Below are 20672 nucleotides of genomic sequence, written 5' to 3'. Positions count from 1 at the left end.
GAACAAGAACGGCTAGCATGCTAACTGTTCCTGTAGACTTTCAGTCATAGCGCTAATGCTAGTTGGCATTGGCTTGTGAAACTACCTCGCATTTCCTTCATACTGGACACAGAGACATACAAATGGTACTTACGATGGTATTCTGTAGCAGCGAGAGACATTCATGAAATAAATGTTCACATACATTTTCTATTTATATGAAATAAAATGCGGACCCCCTCCTGCACTTCTGCGGTACTATTAAGCATTCATTTTGGCCACTTTTTATGCATTGCTGAGCAGTCCCCTCCAATGTATTTAGAACAATAATGTTTTATGGAAATCAGTTATATGTATTTAAAACTTTTATAATTGCAATCCTTTATACCAGCACAAAGAAGTTACTTTTAAATTAGTCAAATGAATAAGAGTACACAATTGGAGGGAGGAATGTGCATTTACAATGATGAATATGTAAGAAATAATTATTTTTTCCCTCAATTAAAACTGCAGGCAATTATTCTAAAAGATTATTGACCTCTAAGGGGACTTGTGATGTCACATATTTGCTCATCTCTGTCCTTGGTAGAGTATTCATCTTAATTAGTACAAGAGTGTATTAACTTGGACAGATTAGTGCACTAATACATTAGATTTTTATTATTGTTCTGGTGGGGGAGGTTAGAAACCACTGTCCTCAAACTAGAGACCTATTCTTCATCATTGTCAGATATGACCTTTTGAGTTTCTTGGTATTTTGACAACTTTGACCGAGCAGTTATTTTGGGGGGGTCCTTCTTTCAAGGATCAAATATGCATGTCCTTACAAACGGTGACAACTCAAAGGGTGACAATATTTCAGATGAGGCTATTTGGAATGGACAAGGACAAAGTCTCATACAGCTCATAGAGTAAATAGTATGGGTTATATTCACTAAGTCACTGGAAATTGATAAAATATTGATCACCCACTCACCTTATGTGTTGAAAGCAATAAAGGGAGACCACTTACACACAGAAATATAGTGCTAATAGATACTAGCATTTGCAGTATGATGCACATTTCCTCATCAATTCAAACATGTTCATTTTGCACAAAAGAATCGTCTTCTTTTGTATTATTTGTTATTCCCATACTTTTTCAACCTTTTTCCACTGGTGCAGGGCATATGCATGTTATCAGTATTATGCTCTTTCAAAGAATTTGTGTCTGTCAATGAAGCCTGCAATCTTGAGATAAATCAATCTGAGAGACTTTCTTATTGAAAGAAACCACAACCAGATACCTAGATAACACCATAAGATGGCCCATGCCTCATAACATTGAACAAACAATATTTTTCATTCTAGACAAGTATGTATTTGAGAGATGGGTAGTTACAAAACCACTAGGCTGTTGTCTGGGATGATAGGTGATCACTGTCGTTAGAAAACAAACCAATCATACTTCTTCCGAAGCGGTGAATGGCTCAAAGTCTGTGACAGAGTGTACACAATTCTTTACAAAAAGCTTTGTTCACAAATTCATATTCATAAAATCCTGACATTGAGCAAATACGTATTTATTTTCATTCCATGCATTACAACGCATACTGAGACTTTAGTAAGCATAGGTATACCACCTCTTTTGTTTAAAAATATGTCCACATTTATACAAACCAGAGCAGGTTGATGCAAAGTGAAGCAAATTAGAACTGTTGGTCTCTGCTGAACCATTACTGGCCACCGTATATCATTTTTTGATGGGTCACAAGCAGTGTTGGAGGTTTTGAGTTACAAAGTAACAAAAAAACACGTTACAATAATATTTATTTGCGGTAACGAGTAATATAACAGAGTACTGTTCCAATTTGAGTAATACTATTTTAGTTACTGATCACAGATAGGTCGCCGTTACTTTGTTACTTTTGTTATAATTCACTTCCTATTACAGTTCCTGATTTAAATACATATTTGTGATGATTATTATTCCTTCTCTGTTGGTGCAATATTTAAAAAATCCTCCCGCCCCAGATTGTAATTGTTTTTGTCCAGAGTGACATCCTTTCACCAAGTTGCAGTTTACGCACGCACTGCTACTAACCGCATTGGTGAGGGAGATGAAAAATGCCAGAAGTGTCTAAAACATTGAGTTTCTCAGGGTGGAAGTAGTCCCGTTATTTTGATTTGGTATGAGGACAAAATGACCAGAATATAACTGAAAAATGTAAACTGTGCCCAAGAGAGAAACACCTCTCCACTACTAGGAACACAACCTCCAATATCTTGGATTGCCTGCAAAAGCAACATGCCAAGACAAAACTCGTAGCGAAAGACCAAAAGCATGACCACTGCTGCTGAAGATGACTGTTGGCCTACCTCATTCTTTCAACCAAGGCTTGATTTTAATCATTCAGGAGGACAGGCTGTAACCCAGGGAGAGCTGAACAAGCTTGTAACTGGGTATGTAGTAGAGGTAATGTTGCCCTTATCCACGGTAGAATCCCCCTCAAAATACTGATGAATGTGTATGTGCATAGGTAACGTTGACATTGTTTACATTGAGTGAGGACATGCAACGTTTTGTGGTATAATGCAAAAGTAATACAATGATTAGTGTAACTAATTACTTTGCCCAGGGAGTAATAAGTAAACACATTTTTTTACTGTTTAAATAATTAATGAGTAATAGGTAATATATTACTTTTTTGGAGTAATGACTCCAACACTGGTCACAAGTGAACCACATCTATTTCCACACAACATTTGAATAGGGATTTTACCCTTCATTGTACCCTTCATTCGACACATATAAACCATTTAGTCTAGGTTGTTTTATGAAAGAAAAAGGTGGTTTTGTGTTATACGACAAATTCAATGTCAAAAACAGCCAAATAAACTCTGGGATTCCTCTGTGTGTTTATGCCATGATATATTTTTGGGAATTATTTGCTTATTTGGGGTTTTGGACATTTAACAGTTAATTTATTTGACAGTTGTGCAAGCCAGAGCCTAACGTGTCCATGCTGGACCGTGGTTTTTCAAATTTGATCTCAAAGCCCTCCCTGTGTGTTTGACTTATTTTTAATTGTTTCCTGTCTGCTGAACCAATTATAAGTACAGGATTCTTTGGGAAAAATTGCATTAACAACATTTTAAATGGAAAAATGTGTAAATAACTGAAATTCAAACCAAATGATGAGCTCATTAGTTGGGTCTTGATTTGATCATATTTTACTTGGTTTTTGTCAGCTCTTAGTATAAACATGTCGATTCCAGTTTAGATGCTGGTTGGGCACCTAAGCTGCTTTTGTTTGGCCGGTATAATGAAAGATGGAAGAAAAAATAAAACTCTGTATTGATTGAGAAAAGCTTAAGTCAGTCTGACTTTATTATCTATTATTGATTTTGGGTCAGGTGAACTGTGTGTGATATGTTGGTTAACTTAAAAAAAAGACTATCAGAATTATGTTAGTGGCAATTGCAATGCAAATGGGGTGTTAGGAGTTATTTATCAAGATTGTATCAATTATTTATTTCTGGAAACATATCTCAAAATAACTACCTTGGTAATAATATTTATACAAGTATTCCATCAGATTTACAGGTAATAATTTGAGGTGAAGATAGATGCGTGAAGCAATGAATAAGACAATTTAAAACGATTAAAGAATACTGCAGGGATAACACATAAAGGCTAACTTTCTTAGAAATGACCTGGTGAGACTGAGCCTTATACAGCACACTCAACAATGCATGAGACATACTGCATACTGGTGAAAAGAAAAGGAGCTCTCAACGCTATGCTCTCCCAAGCTCTCTTTATTCCATTGTAACGACAACCACACGAAGGAAAACTATGAAGGACAAATATGGACTACAAAGTCTAATGAGTTTGTTTAACATTTAGTTTCATAGGTAGTAACTCCTCTCGTGGGCGTCAGCCAGGAATTTGGAGCCAACCTGCCTCACTCACCAATGGACTGAAACCACATGTTTAGCGAGGATTGTGACAGGCACATTCAGTGAAACTGATCGGTAAAAATGCCGGATTAACCCTGCCGTAATGGGAAAGGATTTACCAAGGGAGACAACATTATGCACTGTTGCCACTCTGAAATGAGCGCTGTGCATAGTTCACTCTCTGCAGTGTGAGGGCAGCTCCACAAGGTGCACAAGAAGGGAGGTCAAAGCTCTAAGCTGCTGGGTTGCCCATGGCTACATAAATATTAACTGAGCCTCCACTGTTTTGAGAGGGCTTCTTTGATTGTGAATCTCCTCGGAGGTTTCGCTATCTGCTGAGAGTACAGCAGGCATCTGACAAAATTTGGTTTGATGCAAACAAATTAATATAGAGAGGTGTTGCATTTGGTTAACGGGTCAAGAAAAGCCAGTAGTTCTATGCAAATATGTTGAAGAGAGAAAAAGTATACTTGTAGGCTAGATAGTTTGTTCCTGTTCCATGGTGGAACACATATTTGGAGGTTTGCCCGAGGTATTTTACTTTTACTCTGTGAAATTCTATCCTCAAAGGGTCCTTCATAGATTAAACTTTCAAACCATTTAGTTTACAGTTAGAATGACAACTCTATTGAATTGAGAGTTTTTCAAGTTTATTTCATGGGCTTTCCAGACACAGAACTTTTCACAATGTCAAAAACAATTGTTAACTGCATCAATAGTTATCATATGTAATACCTCTTCCGTTTCATTTAAGGACCAAACAATTGACAGTTGTGCCATATAGATTGCAAAATAGTTGGAAAGAGATTTTCAATGTACTGATTCCATGGCACATGGTTTATGAACTGATACACAAAACAACGCTGGATTCAAAACTTTGAGTTTTCCATTTAAATTATTATACATTCTTGCAACCAATAGAATGTTATATATATGGGGATACAACCATACCAGCTCTGCAGATTTTGCAGCAAAGAGACAATCATTAGATCATTTGTTTAGATACTGTCCATATGTAGCTTGTTTTTGGTCACAGGTTCAGAAAAGACTGAAGAATTGCAACATTTACCTGGAGCTAACTCTGCAAATAGCACTGCTGTGTGATTTAAAAAGTCATAGTCTATTGATCAAAAATATAATAATACTCTTAGCAAAAAACTCTACATTTATTTACAGTCTGTAGAAACTTCAGAACTTTTTTGAAACATCAGTGCACAGTTGAAAAATACATGACAAATAGAAATCAAAACTGGATGGTGTTCAGAGATAAAAAATGTATATAGTATGTATACGCTGGAAGTAGAAGCCTAAGTGTTGTTGTCCATTAGTTTACTCCAATTAGGGGAAGGGTGGTGAGGTTAGGGGAAAATAATAAAGGAAATCAATATAAATGTAATTTAATTATTAAATAAAAAATATATTAAAGTATAAAAAAAAACTCTGCTAAGATATGCTAGCAGCAATATGAATTGGAAGCCAACAACAAAGAAACAAGAGGGCAATGTAGTCAGATAACTTTTAAACTTGTTAAAAATAATCAGAATTATACACAAGTATCTGTTAACTAAGGTGTGAACTATCTATGGGGCACATAACCTCTACAAATCATTAGCCATCATTATCAAGTAGTCCATGGAGAGACACAGACTTTTTGTGTGCAAATATTTTTGGAGAAAAACTATAAAAATTGTTCAAAAAACAATTGACGGTTCAAAACAAGTCATGGGAACAAGGGAGCCATGTTTATTCTCCTCATGGTTGACTAAATTTCCTCCAAAGTGTGCCCCAACACATATAACCAATATAAAAACAGATAGATACACTTTATTGACATTATCACTAACAAAACATTTTTCATTTACTAGACGTTCTAAACCAGAGTGGCTTACAGGAACAATTAGGGTTAAGTGCCTTGCTCAAGGAAACATCGACAGAGTGTTCAACTAGTCGGCTCAGAACCAGCAACCTTACCTTTCGGTTACTGGCCCAATTCTCTTAACCACTAGGCTACCTGGTAGCCTTCGTTTGGTAGCCTTCAATAAGGCTTGATTCAACATTGGTGCTACTAGTGTTTTAATTCAGAAAAAAAAGTATCTTGCAACTCTGATTTCTCTGTTTCCCTCCCTCATTTCCCTGTCTGCAAGCTAGGTGGGCCAAGCAATCAGGTCTGGAAAAAGTTATACTTTAACCCGAGGTGCCCCAAGCACGCACCATTTAAAACATTTCTGTCTGGCAAGTGATTACTTGCAACCAGCATACCACATGTGAGATATCACTGGTATCAAAGCAGTCTGACTTGCCTTGTTAAATAAAGGGTAAATTAAAAAATACAAATACGTTCATCATAAACACAAATACCATTTCTGTACAATCTTAATGGCTGAATGCACTGAACAATAAATAGGGACCACATACTGAAAGTTGGTGGTCTCACTTCAATGTGTGATGGTATCATCATTATAACATTGTAATTAACAGTGTTCCCCCTTATCGATAACAAAGTAGTTAATTAATATAATGTGTTAATATATGTGTAACAATTCAGATGTAACTAAACAAGTATAGCTACAATGTAACATGATAGAATGTATGTAGGCCTATATGTCTCATATAGGCCTGAAATGTAAAAGTACATGCATACAAAATTGCTTTTTTAGCCATTTAAGACTGTCATGATCTACTCTCTCTAGTTATACAGAAACAGTATTCCTTCAAATATGAATGTCTGCCTTTGGATTACCTTTGTATCATCTGCTTTCTCTTTTTGTCCCTTAAAAACGGTTGTATAATTGTGTAAAATGCTTATGAAAACACAAATATTCCAGTCTCATCCGTTCACCTTCACCTGGTGAATATGACTCAATTTCACATTTCCTCACAACAGTTGAAAGGACGTTTTTATTGAAGCCAGGTGTATACCAGTCTCTTGGTGCCTGATAATGTTCCCAGACTGCATTCCTCAAGCAGATCCTAACATTTTCCACAGCATCACCTCCGTCTGATGGTTGCCACTTAGCAGTTTTGCCTGCGAATACTGATCTTCACTGAAGTTAAATCCAAAATAAGCAAATTAATACGTAAGATAACGTTTGAAAAATTATGAAATAGCCAGGTATTGCATTCGTTGATGTATAGGATTCTGAAAAAAACTAAAACATATTTTAACAATTAGCCCTTTATTCCATGGTAGCTCAAAAATAAAACATACTTTTAGATTTCCAGTCATACAGTTTATTGCTATTCAATTTGTCACCATTATGCAACAATTCACAATCACACAAGATACATTGTTTAGTCATTGGTCAGCTTTGCCCACCTCTCTCTACAGTAGCAGATCACCTTCCCCCTTGGTCTGTTGCAATGGTCGTTCTGTCTTTTATTGAGGCCAGTTGGAGAAAAAAATTCTCTCTGCACTTTTCTGCTCCTTCCTTTTTGATGCTAGGTAGTGTTCAAGTAAGAATAAGTCCTCAGTCATTGGTTGAATAGGCTGGACTGCCTATTGTGAGGGGATTGAGCCTCTCCTACACAAAAATAAAATGGAGAAGTAAAATAGTGGCATATATTTATAGATAATCTACTTCACATTTGTACTCTGTTTACTGTAATCTTCTTTGCGACAGTCAGGGCTAAACGGCCGAGCATTAGTCTTCTTGCTGGACATGATAATATGTTTGATTCGTTCCTATTGGATGTGTGTGTGTCGACTCCGAGTCCGTGTGGATCGGGACTCCGTGTCAGGTTTTGACAGCAGTCCATTCACAGACGACTCTTGCAGAAGGCAGCCTGCCCTGCTGCGACTCACTGCACTGGGCACTGGCTCTGTTTACTGGAAGCCTGCTCCGGTGAATCAAGCAAGTCTCTCAATGCTGTGAGCGGTATCTTTTCCCAAACGCGAGCCGCTTTAACTTTGCAGTACCATTGAACCTCATTCTCTCATCCAGGGGAACTCGGCGTGGATTGACATCAACTGCAGTCTCCTTTTTTTCTGCAGAGAACAGGTTTCACTGCCTGTTCGCTCTTCTTCCCTCTGTCTCTTCGGGTTTCTACTCTGTGGATTGTTGCTTTGACTCCAGGCGAACAGGGGAGCAGAGATTAAATGCTCAAGCAGAACTGTTGATGAGTTAAGACTGAGCAGCACCTTGCCATGGAAGAGTATGTCCGGTCTGGGGGAATGTATGGGCTGAAAGAGGAACCAGCTGCCCGATAAAGCCCTATCTGTCCCAGATAAGTGGAGCATGCATCAGAACTGCAGAGATTCTCTCAACACTGCTGTGTCCTGATCTGCAGAGGAGTTCCTGTTACAATACTGCCTGCTTTCTACACACAGCTATTGTCCAACAGATTTTTTTCTGCCTCTGATTTCATCGCATTTATCGTGACTGTTTTCTCAGAAAGGTAAGGATTGCCTTTAAGAGAACTGCATTTCCCTATTACTTAGGCCTACTATCACTTTACCAACCATATCCAAGAGTGGTTTAATCTCTTGAAAAGTCTCTGTCTGTAACTTTCTTGTATCACGTTGTTAGGGGAATTGTTTGTCAAATTCAGAGATATACTTTCCAACTCACATATGTGAGGATATCAAGTCATTAATCACACACTGCAGTTGTATATTTTACTTTCCCAGACCACAAACAAACCATCTGTAGGCTGCTTGAAATCTTGAGTTATGAAAAACCAAAGAGCAGGTTTGCCATGAATCAGGTCAACGTTTAAAGAACAGAACTGTTTGAAGTAGGCAAATTAAAATTATCCAAGGGATACCATGGTTAATTGAAAAATGGTTAATAAAAACAACCAGATGTGGATTGATTTGGTCAGCTGCCTCCCTCTCAGTTTGAGTGAATGGAAACTATTAAAATGAGGGGGAACACGTTTATATGAACCAGAACACGTAAAGCACCATTTAATTGGAATTGAATTTATGTCTTTAAAGTTGTAGATAGAGTTGTGCTCCTTGCTGGGTTTTTTTCATGTAGCCTATCAATGGGTTCCTTGCTTGAATAGGGCTGTATGTTAGCAGTGATCTAAGATCAATGTGGCTGTGATTCTGGAGAGCAATGAGGCTCTTTCAGTCTAGCCAGGGCCTTGACTGCTATATTTTGAGAAGGGAAAACTCTAGAATAGCCTGTCTTTGCATCATAGTAGACAGACAATATTATGTGTAAAACGAGTTAATTAAACTGCAATGCATTGAACTGAAGAACAATATGTAGCCTAATACGACAGGCAGAAACTTGATGTTGAAAATGTGAAATAATTGGTTAAAAATATCAATTCTAAGGAAACGACGAGATATAATCTATCTTGAAACACACAGTTGCGCACAGTGGCAGTAAATTAGATACTTTTACTGCATATGCATTTTTTACCAGTACCAAAACCATCTTGTCAACCTGCATGTGTTAACGACCGGAGAAAAAGCTAACATGCGGAGCGGAGCTCATATATTACCCCGGCCAACTCAGCGTCCTAACGGCTGTGTGTGAAGCAGTGGAACAGAGGAGAAACAAAATATCGATCATTCATTGTACAGCATACATTTTACTCCAGTCCAGCATTCCCCTTTCCGCCACTAAACTACCAGCACGATTCTCGATTCTGTCATATTTTGTTAGACGTTACGCCTGATGTGAAAGGCTAATGAAAGTTCCTGACTGGGTTTGATCAATTATATGCACTTGTTTCTGCGTGCGATCAGCCAGCGTTAGATATGGCAATGACAGAATAAAGGTTAGCCATTAGCATAATAAGTAGGCTTACTCACAAGATAAAAAAGTGTTTATATTGATAAAAATATGTCCGTAATTCAACGTCTAAATATATATTAATTTATACAAATATGAATAAACCTACCTCAGATGAAGCTATAGGCTATAGCTGATCATCTAGAATGGCTAACTGTATTTTATTGTCTTAGTTTATAAATGGAATAATATATAAATGGAATAATACTTTAGTCCCTTGCAAATAGGCTCTAGTCCATCTATCTCATCAGTCCCATAGGGTAAAATGTAACTTTATTTTTGGCTGCAAACAGGGTAGGTCAAATGATGCAACTAATATTATAACTCAACTGTGAAGTTGTTTTAACAAAGTGTGTGCGAACAGAATCTGCACTCTTAGATTTGTTGAGGCACATTGCTACTCTTCTTCCCCAGCCCCTTTCATAGAGGGGATGCCATTTCACATGTTTCTGCACAAAATGTTTGAAGGAATAGATTAGCAACTGACAGAGGTCACAACTCTTGCTCAATGGAGAGAACTCCAGCCTTGTAACCAATAGGGTTAGCTGATGCCGAAAGGGTAGGGAGAGTGTGAGTTAGTAAGATGGGAGGTGAACTTGTAGCCCGTCTCTACCCCTTTTATTGTGTTTCTATGTGAAAACACAATCTCCCTGCTTTTTTGTTTGCCAGTTGAATGATATTTTCACGGGAACATGTAATAATGTCTTTCTAGTTTTATTTCCACTCAACTACAATACTGGTTGTTTTGATATTCTACATTTTTTATCTACTATTGTGTATTAGTTGAGGATTATGAATGTAATACATCTGCAGAATAGGTATAGGCATGTACATTTTATGAACAGAGAGAGTATCTGGTTAACTGTCAGAAGCTTGTTGAGAAGAGTACCATTAGATACATTTCAAGCTGTTGTGAATCATACACCCATGTATAGCTTAGGCCATTTATAGGCTTCTTAGTGGGTTCTCATGTGTTGGTCTATTTTATGTCTTTTAGCTCTATGCAATCACACTTTCCCGAGCCAATATGCCTTTATAAGCGCGGTATTGTTTAATTCAAACCAACAGTCGCTTTTTCGACACAGTCTTGTGTCAGAGGGAGTGCGTCCTGTTTCAAAGAACTGCAGCTGTTGATGTACCAGAGCCCGGATTGCTCCTCTGCCTCTCTGTTCATTTCCACTCACAGATCAATAGACTCAGTGTAGTCCTCTATGGATTTAGGGGACCAAACTGGTACGTATTATCATTAGCTCTCTATTCTTGATTGCAGCTGTAGCCTACATTATTGTGATCAAGCAAAAATAGTAAAGTGTTTAATTTTAACCTCATAGAGACCGTGTATTTGAGGAGAAGTAGCGCATACTGTACAATATCATATTGTGTAGGCTAGAAAAATCAAGAACCACTATTAATGCTTATATTGAATATTTTTTGAATAGATAACACTAAATGCCAAGAGAAGTCTGCTCAGGTATGATTGAGTGGCATGCTAGAGCATCTCCTCCACTTCAATGGGATCATGTAGATGATTTTGCGTCTCCTACAGTTTTGAAGCTACACAACCATACTAGATAGCCTAATCTGTTATGACTGTATTGAGGCAATGCATTATTGATTTTGGAGTTGTATTTATACTGTGACCCCTTTGTGCACACTGGCTATTTTTTTTTATTCTTACTGAACTGAACCCACATTCAGAATGTGACCGTAGTCACGTTGGGGCTTTGTTTGACTAGGCTCCTCCAAATAAAGTGGTGTGAAAGTGCCGTTGTGCTTTTTACGAATGCTGTCCAGAATGGCCCGGAGCTGTGCTTTTGCTTTTATTCACAATGTAAGGAACACCAGATTGACACAGGTCAAGAGTACATGCATTCACAGAGTTAAAGTGACTTCCTTCGCAAGTAAAATGACACACAATGAGCCCTTCAACGGACACTTAATTATGGTTAATATGTTATCTGTCTTGTACAAAGAGGCGTTTTCGGACACAATAATTTCTGTTGGTGTTTCCCCTTTATAGAGCCCTACTGTGCGGATAATCACTTCTCATTAAATGGAAAAAACAAGGCTGTAAAAAGGGCTAAGGCAAATTGTATGTAATGTGCAGGTCTTTGGGCCAAAATACCACCCCCATTTTATGACTGATTTTATTTTAATATTGGCAATCTGTAAAACACTATGAGCCAGGGTGTTCCCCTCCCTGCTATTTTATGAAACATTTGTTTCCACTTGCCAAAGGCTTCTGTAGCAGTGGATAATTATTTACCTTCTGAAATGGCAGGTAAAACTTTTTGCTTGCCTTTTTAATTTCCTTCCAAGGACATGACATAGCATGTACAATGGTGACAATAAATAAGGGTCAATTTAGACCCGTGAAAGAAATAGTGAGGATCTTTTTCTATGGCTTCTATATTGTTTTTCCACTGGTCAAGTGGTAGCCATCCTTAGCTTATCTAGCATCTCCTTTTCATTAGTTTGCCCCTTTTGGTGCTCCTCTGAATAGGATTCTGGAAATAAAACGGAAACACAAAGAACTTCAAAGCATAGCTGTAAAACTCAGGGCTAGTGGCATAAAACAGTGCTAAAGATAAACAAATATGTTTTGTTACTGGTTGTGGCCAACTATATATATTTTACAGAACCATATTGCATACGTTAGGCATCTCTTTTTCTTGAATAGAACATGTAGTCTGTCATAAGCGGCAGGCATAAGTGTAACCAATGAGACAGTTATATTTTCTCTTGTGCCGTATATTGACAGACTTTTGTCAGCTTTGACAGAAATAATTCAGAAATGTTCTGACAAACATGTAACTTAATTAACTATGTCATTATCAACAAATTATGAAAATAATATTATGAATGACTGTTATTATTAAATATATTATAAACTTAAAAGAAGTACGACTAAATAGAAAAAGTTATTTTGTATTTGTTTTTAATTAAATAATAATGAAGACTGAATATAGACACAAAATAAAATATGTCTGTAAATATATGTACACACACACACACACACACACACACACACACACACACACACACACACACACACACACACACACACACACACACACACACACACACACACACCTCACTTTTGGTGGTACGTGCACTAAAGTTCTTATTCTCAGCCCGAGCCTGACCACACAGTTGGGTTTCGGGCTTGCCGTGCTGTGTTAAGAAATAAAAAAACAGTGCGTGTCTGTGCACCTTTTAACCTACTACGGCTCTCTCAGCTGCAGCAGCCACTAATGGCACCAGGATTCCAATAATGGTTGGGCCAGGGAAATTTGATAAAACTGATGATGAAATGTATTTTTCTGATGATTGAAATGTTTCGAATAGTGATACGAATAGGCTGGAGTGCACTCAGGAGAATGATGATCCACAAGAATACGACAGGCAGGGCATTGCAGTATCAGGAGAAGCCCATATTCCAATGGCATCTGTTAACACCCATACATCCTAACAAAATACACCCTATGACTGCCCTGCTAATGTGCCTTGCTGGACCTTGTAAACAGCTACCTTTTAGATACAAGATTGTATTTAATTACTGAGAAATGCGGTATGACAAACAGAGGATAGCGACAGTGTTACATTTCATGCTCAGAGCCGTCATTACCCTAGCTAGATCAGGGATGGGCAACTTTGATGGGGTAAAAGGCGGCCACAAAATCTGAACTCATCATGAGGGGCCGCAGTGGCTCGCGGGTCTGTCTACCCACATCCATACCCACACATAAGTTAAATGTTGTTGGGGGCCCTCACCCACCTAGCGAACAAAAGAGTTTAGCGGTCCCCCCTTGACAGCGGAGAGAAAAAATGTATGTTTTAGAGTTAATTTCCTGCAATTGCCATGGGTGTAAAAAAATGTTGCAGTTGTAAAGCAAGTTTGCTGCAATTCCAATAATTTTGCCATGGGTTGGAGGCAAAATTAGCAGTTTTACAGATAATTTCCTGAAATTCTACATATTTTACTATAGGATGTAGGGAAATGTTTGCAGGTTTTCATATGATTTCTGAGTGAGAGTGACGAGAGAGAGCTGGCTAGACTAATTTACAATTATTTTTTTTACTGACATGGGCTAATTGAGTGACTGACATAACAAGAGAAAAACTGCTGATGCACAACCATATTTCGGAATTGCACCTTCTGTGATCAGAAGGGGTTTCCTGTGCCCTGGATCATACAGCACACCCAGTACTGTGCCCTCAAACAGAGACGATCCTTGGAAAAGCTGCTCTTGACAAAGATGCATTGTTGAGGTTAGCCTATAACCCACTGCACTGAGTGGCTACATCTACGAAGCTCATCTTGACTACAGTGAGGGAGCTTGTAACAAGGCGGCAACTGTCACAGCTAGACCTGCAGAGGCACTCTGTCTCTCTGTTGACCATATAGCGGTATCACTCTTCTGTCCCTGACAAAACAGAAGCTATACGGTGGGTCAACTCAAGAGGAATTTCCAGGGGAAATGCTGAAAAACAGCAATTACAAAAACAATCATGACAGTTTGCCATTTAATTAGCTATAGTATTTACTGACGGCCTGTAGTAAGATCTTCTATGCCACTCCCAACAGAGATGCGTAAACGCCCAACTGAAGCCGTTTAAAAAAAATCTCAATATTAAATATTTTCTGGGTAACGATTAAGTACCTTATTGTGATTATGTTTTACAATTTCAATTTAAAACAAACAAAAATTGCTTCTTAGCAAATTAAAATTTTCTCAAGCTGGAATTTTAGACTGTCTGGGAGTGGTCTGAGTGGAGAAGGGAAAATGGAAAACTAGCTGTTGTTGGCAGAGAGGTTTGGATTTCTATTTCTTATTGGTCTATTAATTAATTTACCACCTGGTGATGTCACCAGGCAGGCCAAAACTCCATCCCATAAAAACAGGCTGAAATTTCTGCCTGCCTTTTCAAACAGCTCTTAGACAAAAAAGGGCATTATTGTAATTTTCTCAATTTCACAGTATTATTCCAACCTCAATGTTGAAATATATACAAAACACAGGCGAATCACGTTTTTGACTGCACTGGGCCTTTAAGTGAAATATCGGCCATTGGGGAGGTGAGATTTAGTTCCATTTGAGCCTGAATGTAAGAACATAGCTTTTGGCAATGAGACTGTGAAGTAAAAACTGACTTCCATTGGACTGAACTATTTGTTCTGTCCTGTACCTCAATATATTTGGTGTTGATGTTTTACTCTAATACTGTTTGTGGCACACCCTAACAACATGTTGCTTACAGCAAACACCCTGCTTGGGTGCTGGGGGCATCTAGCCTGAGAGATGAAGCCTGGATGATTTAGCAATGATGTGATTTCTACAGTGCCTTCAGAAAGAATTCACACCCCTAGACTTTTTCCACATTTTGTTGTGTTTCAGCCTGAATTTAAAGTGGATTAAATTGAGATTTTGTGTAACTGGCTTACACACAATACCCCATAATGTCAAAGTGGATTTATGTTTTTAGAAATGTTTAGATATTAATAAAAAATGGAAACGTGAAATGTCGAGTCAAAAGTATTCATCCCCTTTCTTATGGCAAGTCTTAATACGTTAATGAGCATGGACTCACTCTGTGTGCAATAATTGTTTCACATCATTTTTGAATGACTACATCATCTCTGTACCCCACACATACAATTATCTGTAAGGTCGCTCTGTCGAGCAGTGAATTTCAAACACTGATTCAACCGCAAAGACCAGGGAGGTTTTCCAATGCCTCGCAATGGGTAAAAATGAAAAACAGACATTGAATATCCCTTTCAATATGGTGAAGTTAATAATTACACTTTGGATGGGTTATCAATACACCCAGTCACTACCATGATACGGGTGTCTTTCTTAACTCAGTTGCCGGAGAGGAAGGAATCCGCCCAGGGATTTCTCCATGAGGCCAATGGTGACATTAAAACAATTAAAGAGTTGAATGGCTGTGATAGGAGAGAAGTGAGGATGGATCATTAACATTGTAGTTAGTTACTCCACAATACTAACCTAAATGACAGAGTGAAAAGAAGGAAGCCAGTACAGAATAAAAATATTCAAAAACATGCATCCTGTTTGCAATAAGGCACTAAAGTAAAACTGCAAAAAAATATGGCAAAGAAATAAACTTTATGTACTGAATACAAAGCATTATGTTTAGGGCAAGAGTACCACTATTCAAATTTTCAAGCATGGTGGTGGCTGCAACAAGGACTAGGGAGTTTTTTTAATTATAAAAAGGGCTAAGCGAAGGTAAAATCCTAGAGGCAACCATTGTTCAGTATGCTTTCCAAAAGACACATTCACCTTTCAGCAGGAAATAACCTAAAACACAATGCCAAATATACACTGGAGTTGCTTACCAAGATGACATTGAATGTTTCTGGGTGGCCTAGTTGCAGTTTTGACTTAAATTGTCTTGAAAATCTTTGGCTGTCTAGCAATGATCAACAACCAACTTGACAGAGCTTGAAGAAGTTTAAGAATAATGTGCAAATATTGTACAATCCAGGTGTGAAATGACTCACAGCTGTAATCGTTGCCAAAGTTGATTGTAACATGAATTGACTCAAGGGTGTGAATACTTGTGCAAATGAGATATTTCTGTGTTTCATTTTCAACACATTGGCACAAATGTCAAAATACATGTTTTCACTTTGTCATTATGGGGTATTGTGTGTAGATGGGAGATACATTTTTTAAATCCATTTTGAATTCAGGCTGTTACACAACAAAATGTGGAATAAGTCAATGGGTATGAATACTTTCTGAAGGCACTTTAAACAAGAAAATGTAACCATTTTTAAATCCACTGTAATTTGTTGTGGCCTCACATTAGCTAGCTAGCCATATTTAAATAATTTAAAAAAACGCAGTTAGAGACTATAACGACGGTCATTTCTCTGTTGTAGCATAATACAATGAATCTAATGTTGTTACAAAACAATGGACAGTAGTGAGGTTATGGTTCGTATTAAACAACTGAAATAAAGTGCCACATTAGCGACAAATGTTACAACATTGCGACACCCCAGTGTGATTAAGCAGTAAGAAAGTGGACTGGCTCTACAATATGCCCACTATCCTGCCAGGTCTAAATCCCTAGTTCGGGGTGTGAAAAGAAACACAGAGACCCAAGGAGCAGGGCTGCATTGAATGCAGATTGTGTCGGATTAACACGGGGAAGATTGAGCGATTGTGGCCGTGGTGCCTTTCCTGTACAGCTTTGCTTGTACAGCTGCACCAGGCCTGGCATCGTACTGACGCTTGCCCAGAATGGGCTATATTTGGGTTTATCTGTCTGACAGTTAGATTTTCAGTTTTATAAAAAAAAAAAATTGTGTCAGTTGGAATATCAAAATGTACATAGCTTCTTGTATGTTCCAAAAGTGTATTTAAAAAATGACGTGATGAAACTACACTCAGAATCTATGCCTCCCTCCAAATAAAGTGTGGAACATTAGTAGGTGGTATTTCTGTCACAAAATCACACAAACTATGACTTATTTTACCATTCAGGGGACTTGTTTGCTGAATAGTGATTCACCTCCTACTAGGTTGGTTGTAATTAAATATGGTATGAGAAATATAACCCCTACCACCACACACCTGGCATTATCATCTGAACTGAGCCATATGTCTCATGCCTGAGTTGGTATTACCATTAGCATCCTTTAAGACATGGAATAAACAATGTGCTCTGTTTTTTTTTTTTTTTTTTACACTTCTTTCAGTTAGGAAATTGAAGATTACCATAAATATTAAACTTTTACACTACATTAGGTTTAGTTGTATATATGAATGCTCATTGTGCGCAAAGGATTTGTTACACTTGAGTGAGCGCTGAATTAAAATATATAGGCTATTGTCAGTAACATGCAACATGAACATCCCTTTTCTCAATCCCCTGCAGCAACTGGTGTAAGCCATGCAATTGGGTAGTTGATGGAATAAAATACTATTTAAAAAAAGAGAGACAAAAAGAGGGGAGGCAGGGGTGTATTTTTGTCCTTGCAGAGCTGCACTGGTTGCCGCTCGTGGCATTTCCATCATTCATCACCTCGAGCTGATAACTTGCAAGTCTGGAGCGAGCTGACAGGATGCATCCAGCCCCCATTACCATCAGAAATAGGTCCAGCAGGCCCTAGGGCAGCCAAGGAGCCACAGCTCCAAAAGGGAGCCTGTTCAAAGTCTCTAAAAAGTTGGCTTTGTTGTGCCTGATAACATCTAGGATTGGCACATGCACCTTTTTTTGCATTGCCTGAGAGATCCTCCTGTTGTTAACCCTATAGCCTTTACTAAATGAACAGCGTTGTGGAAACGTAGCCTCGAGAACTTGATGAATCTGACCATTAGCAAAAGTTGTAAACATTTTGGATCTAAGACATGCTACACAAATCCTACATACCTAAGTGCATTAGCCAAAAAGGGGACATTTGTCACACTTTGTATTTTTTACATTGTTGTTTTTCCGATTTACATTGTAGGCCAGGGATAAAATAATGTAGCCTATTTATTTCCTTGACATTAGTGGACTTTCAGATTTCTCAGAGAAATGTTCCAATAAGGTGTTGATATTTGCATGAATCACAACTGGAGCATGCACCAGTAGCCTGAAACAAAATGCTATTTGACGTTACATACACTACCGTTCAAAAGTTTGGGGTCACTTAGAAATATCCTTGTTTTTGAAAGAAAATCACATTTTTGTATCCCTTAAAATAAATCAAATTGTTCAGAAATACAGTTTAGACATTATTAATGTTATAAATGACTATTGTAGCAGGAAACGGCAGATTTATTATGGAATATCTACATTTATTATGGAATATCTACATAGGCGTACAGAGGCCCATTATCAGTAACCATCATTCCTGTCACGTTCGCATTAATTATTCGGGAGACAGGCGCAGGAATGCGTAATAGGGTTTTTTATTGAGCCCAAATTATGGCATGCCAAGTAAAGGCACGGGGACGAAGACCAAACAAACACGTAACAAAACACAGGGTAGAAACCTAAAACAAAAGAGCGAGGAGTACCTCGAATAAATAACACGCGCGCACACTGATTAACACACAGGGCAAGACCCGTAATCATTTGCGGAATCCACAATGGCACGAAAGCCAAAACACACAACACAGGTACTCACACGTATCTACCGACATTGTAACAATAATCGACAGCCCAATGGAAACCAAAGGGCACACTGATACAAGTAATAATCAGTGGGAATCGGGGACAGGTGTGTGTAATGAAAGTTCCGGAGGGATCTGTGACAACTCCTGTGTTCCATTATGTTAGCACAGCTGTAAACTGTTGTCCTGATTAAAGAAGGAATAAAACTGGACTCCTTTAGACTAGTTGAGTATCTGGAGCATCAGCATTTGTGGGTTTAATTACAGGCTCAAATGGCTAGAAACAAAACCTTCCTTCTGAAAATCATCAGTCTATTCTTGTTCTGAGAAATGAAGGCTATTCCATATGAGAAATTGCCAAGAAACTAAAGATCTCGCACAAGCTGTGTACTAATCCCTTCACAGAACAGCGCAAACTGGCTCTAACCAGAATAGAAACAGGAGTGGGAGGCCCTGGTGCACAACTGAGCAAGAGGACAAGTAAATTAGAGTGTCTAGCTTGAGAAACAGATGCCTCACAAGTCCTCAACTGGCAGCTGCCTGGATGGCCAGAATCCCGGAGTCGCCTCTTCACTGTTGATGTCGAGACTGGTGTTTTGCGGGTACTATTTAATGAAGCTGCCAGTTGAGAACTTGTGAGGTATCTGTTTCTCAAACTAGACCCTCTAATGTACTTGTCCTCTTGCTCAGTTGTGCACCGGAGCCTCCCGCTCCTGTTTTTATTCTGGTTAGAGCCAGTTTGTGCAGTTCTGTGAAGGGAGTAGTACACAGCATTGTGCGAGATCTTCAGTTTCTTGGCGATTTCTCACATAGAATTGCCTTCATTTCTCAGAACAAGAATTGACTGACGAGTTTCAGAAGAAAGGTCTTTGTTTCTGGCCATTTTGAGCTTGTTATCGAACCCACAAATGCTGATGCTCCAGATACTCAACTAGTCTAAAGAAGGACAGTTTAATTGTTTCTTTAATCTGAACAACAGTTTTCAGTTGTGCTAACATAATTGCAAAAGGGTTTTGTAATGATCAATTAGCCTTTTAAAATGATAAACTTGGATTAGCTAACATAATGTGCCATTGGAACACAGGAGTGATGGTTGCTGATAATGGGCCTCTGTACGCCTATGTAGATATTCCATAACAAGTATGCTGTTTCCAGCTACAGTAGTCATTTACAACATTACTAACAATATCTTCACTGTATTTCGGATCAATCTGATGTTATTTTAATGGACTTTTTTTTTTCAAAAACAAGAACATTTCTAAGTGACCCCAAACATTTGAACGGTAGTGTACGACAATTACAGATATCAACATTGTATTTTTTTCTAATGTTACTGAAGTTAAATTGTGTTGTTGATGTGCTTAGCCTAAGTGTAAATAAACTGTTTGTCGATTTTCATTTATTACTTCCATACCATTCCATCTCTGTTTTTTTGCCAGATAGAAGAGGTTTTAATTCACGTTAGGTTCACAACTAATACCTATAGGGGTCACTGGTCTGCACTAAGAATGGTTAACTGAAGTTATGATTGGACATTGAATCAGTGTGGAATTTCTCAATGTTTGCAATCTGGTGTCATGAGTTCTCAATTTTATTAAACCATCACAACATGTTCAAGTCATACCATTAGGAACCAAGTAGACAAAGAGAAAGCATTGTGGAACATGTCAACAACGACAATTCAAGTCTTGTGTTTGTGGGGAATCTTGGGTTGGGTCCTATTTAAGCAATTGCCTTTGTCAAAGCCACATTAGTCCTGTAATTAGATTATCTTCTGTCACCGTGGCTTAGTACATTTTGTTGTTCTGTGAATGCCTCGCCCCTGTCAAGAAACATTTAAGTAGATATCTCACAGGGAGCCTGT

At 38.2% G+C, this 20672-nt stretch overlaps 1 protein-coding gene across 19 annotated transcripts in view; it reads left to right on the top strand.

The window, feature by feature from the left end:
* Positions 1 to 7731: 7731 nt before the first annotated feature.
* The window catches only part of adgrl2a (adhesion G protein-coupled receptor L2a), a 201169-nt gene continuing 188228 nt past the window's right edge, over positions 7732 to 20672 (top strand). For 9 of the 19 annotated variants that reach the window (XM_021599943.2, XM_036975483.1, XM_036975482.1 and 6 more), the window contains exon 1: positions 7738 to 8316. The gene's annotated coding sequence lies outside the window, so the exon portion shown is untranslated. Of the gene's footprint in view, positions 8317 to 20672 lie in introns of all 19 variants that reach the window. The other 10 variants (XM_021599928.2, XM_036975487.1, XM_036975480.1 and 7 more) reach the window with 2 other exon arrangements.

Source organism: Oncorhynchus mykiss, chromosome 4 (assembly GCF_013265735.2).
Source record: "Oncorhynchus mykiss isolate Arlee chromosome 4, USDA_OmykA_1.1, whole genome shotgun sequence".
Taxonomy (NCBI): Eukaryota; Metazoa; Chordata; class Actinopteri; order Salmoniformes; family Salmonidae; genus Oncorhynchus; species Oncorhynchus mykiss.
This window is presented reverse-complemented; position numbering and strand designations above follow the sequence as displayed.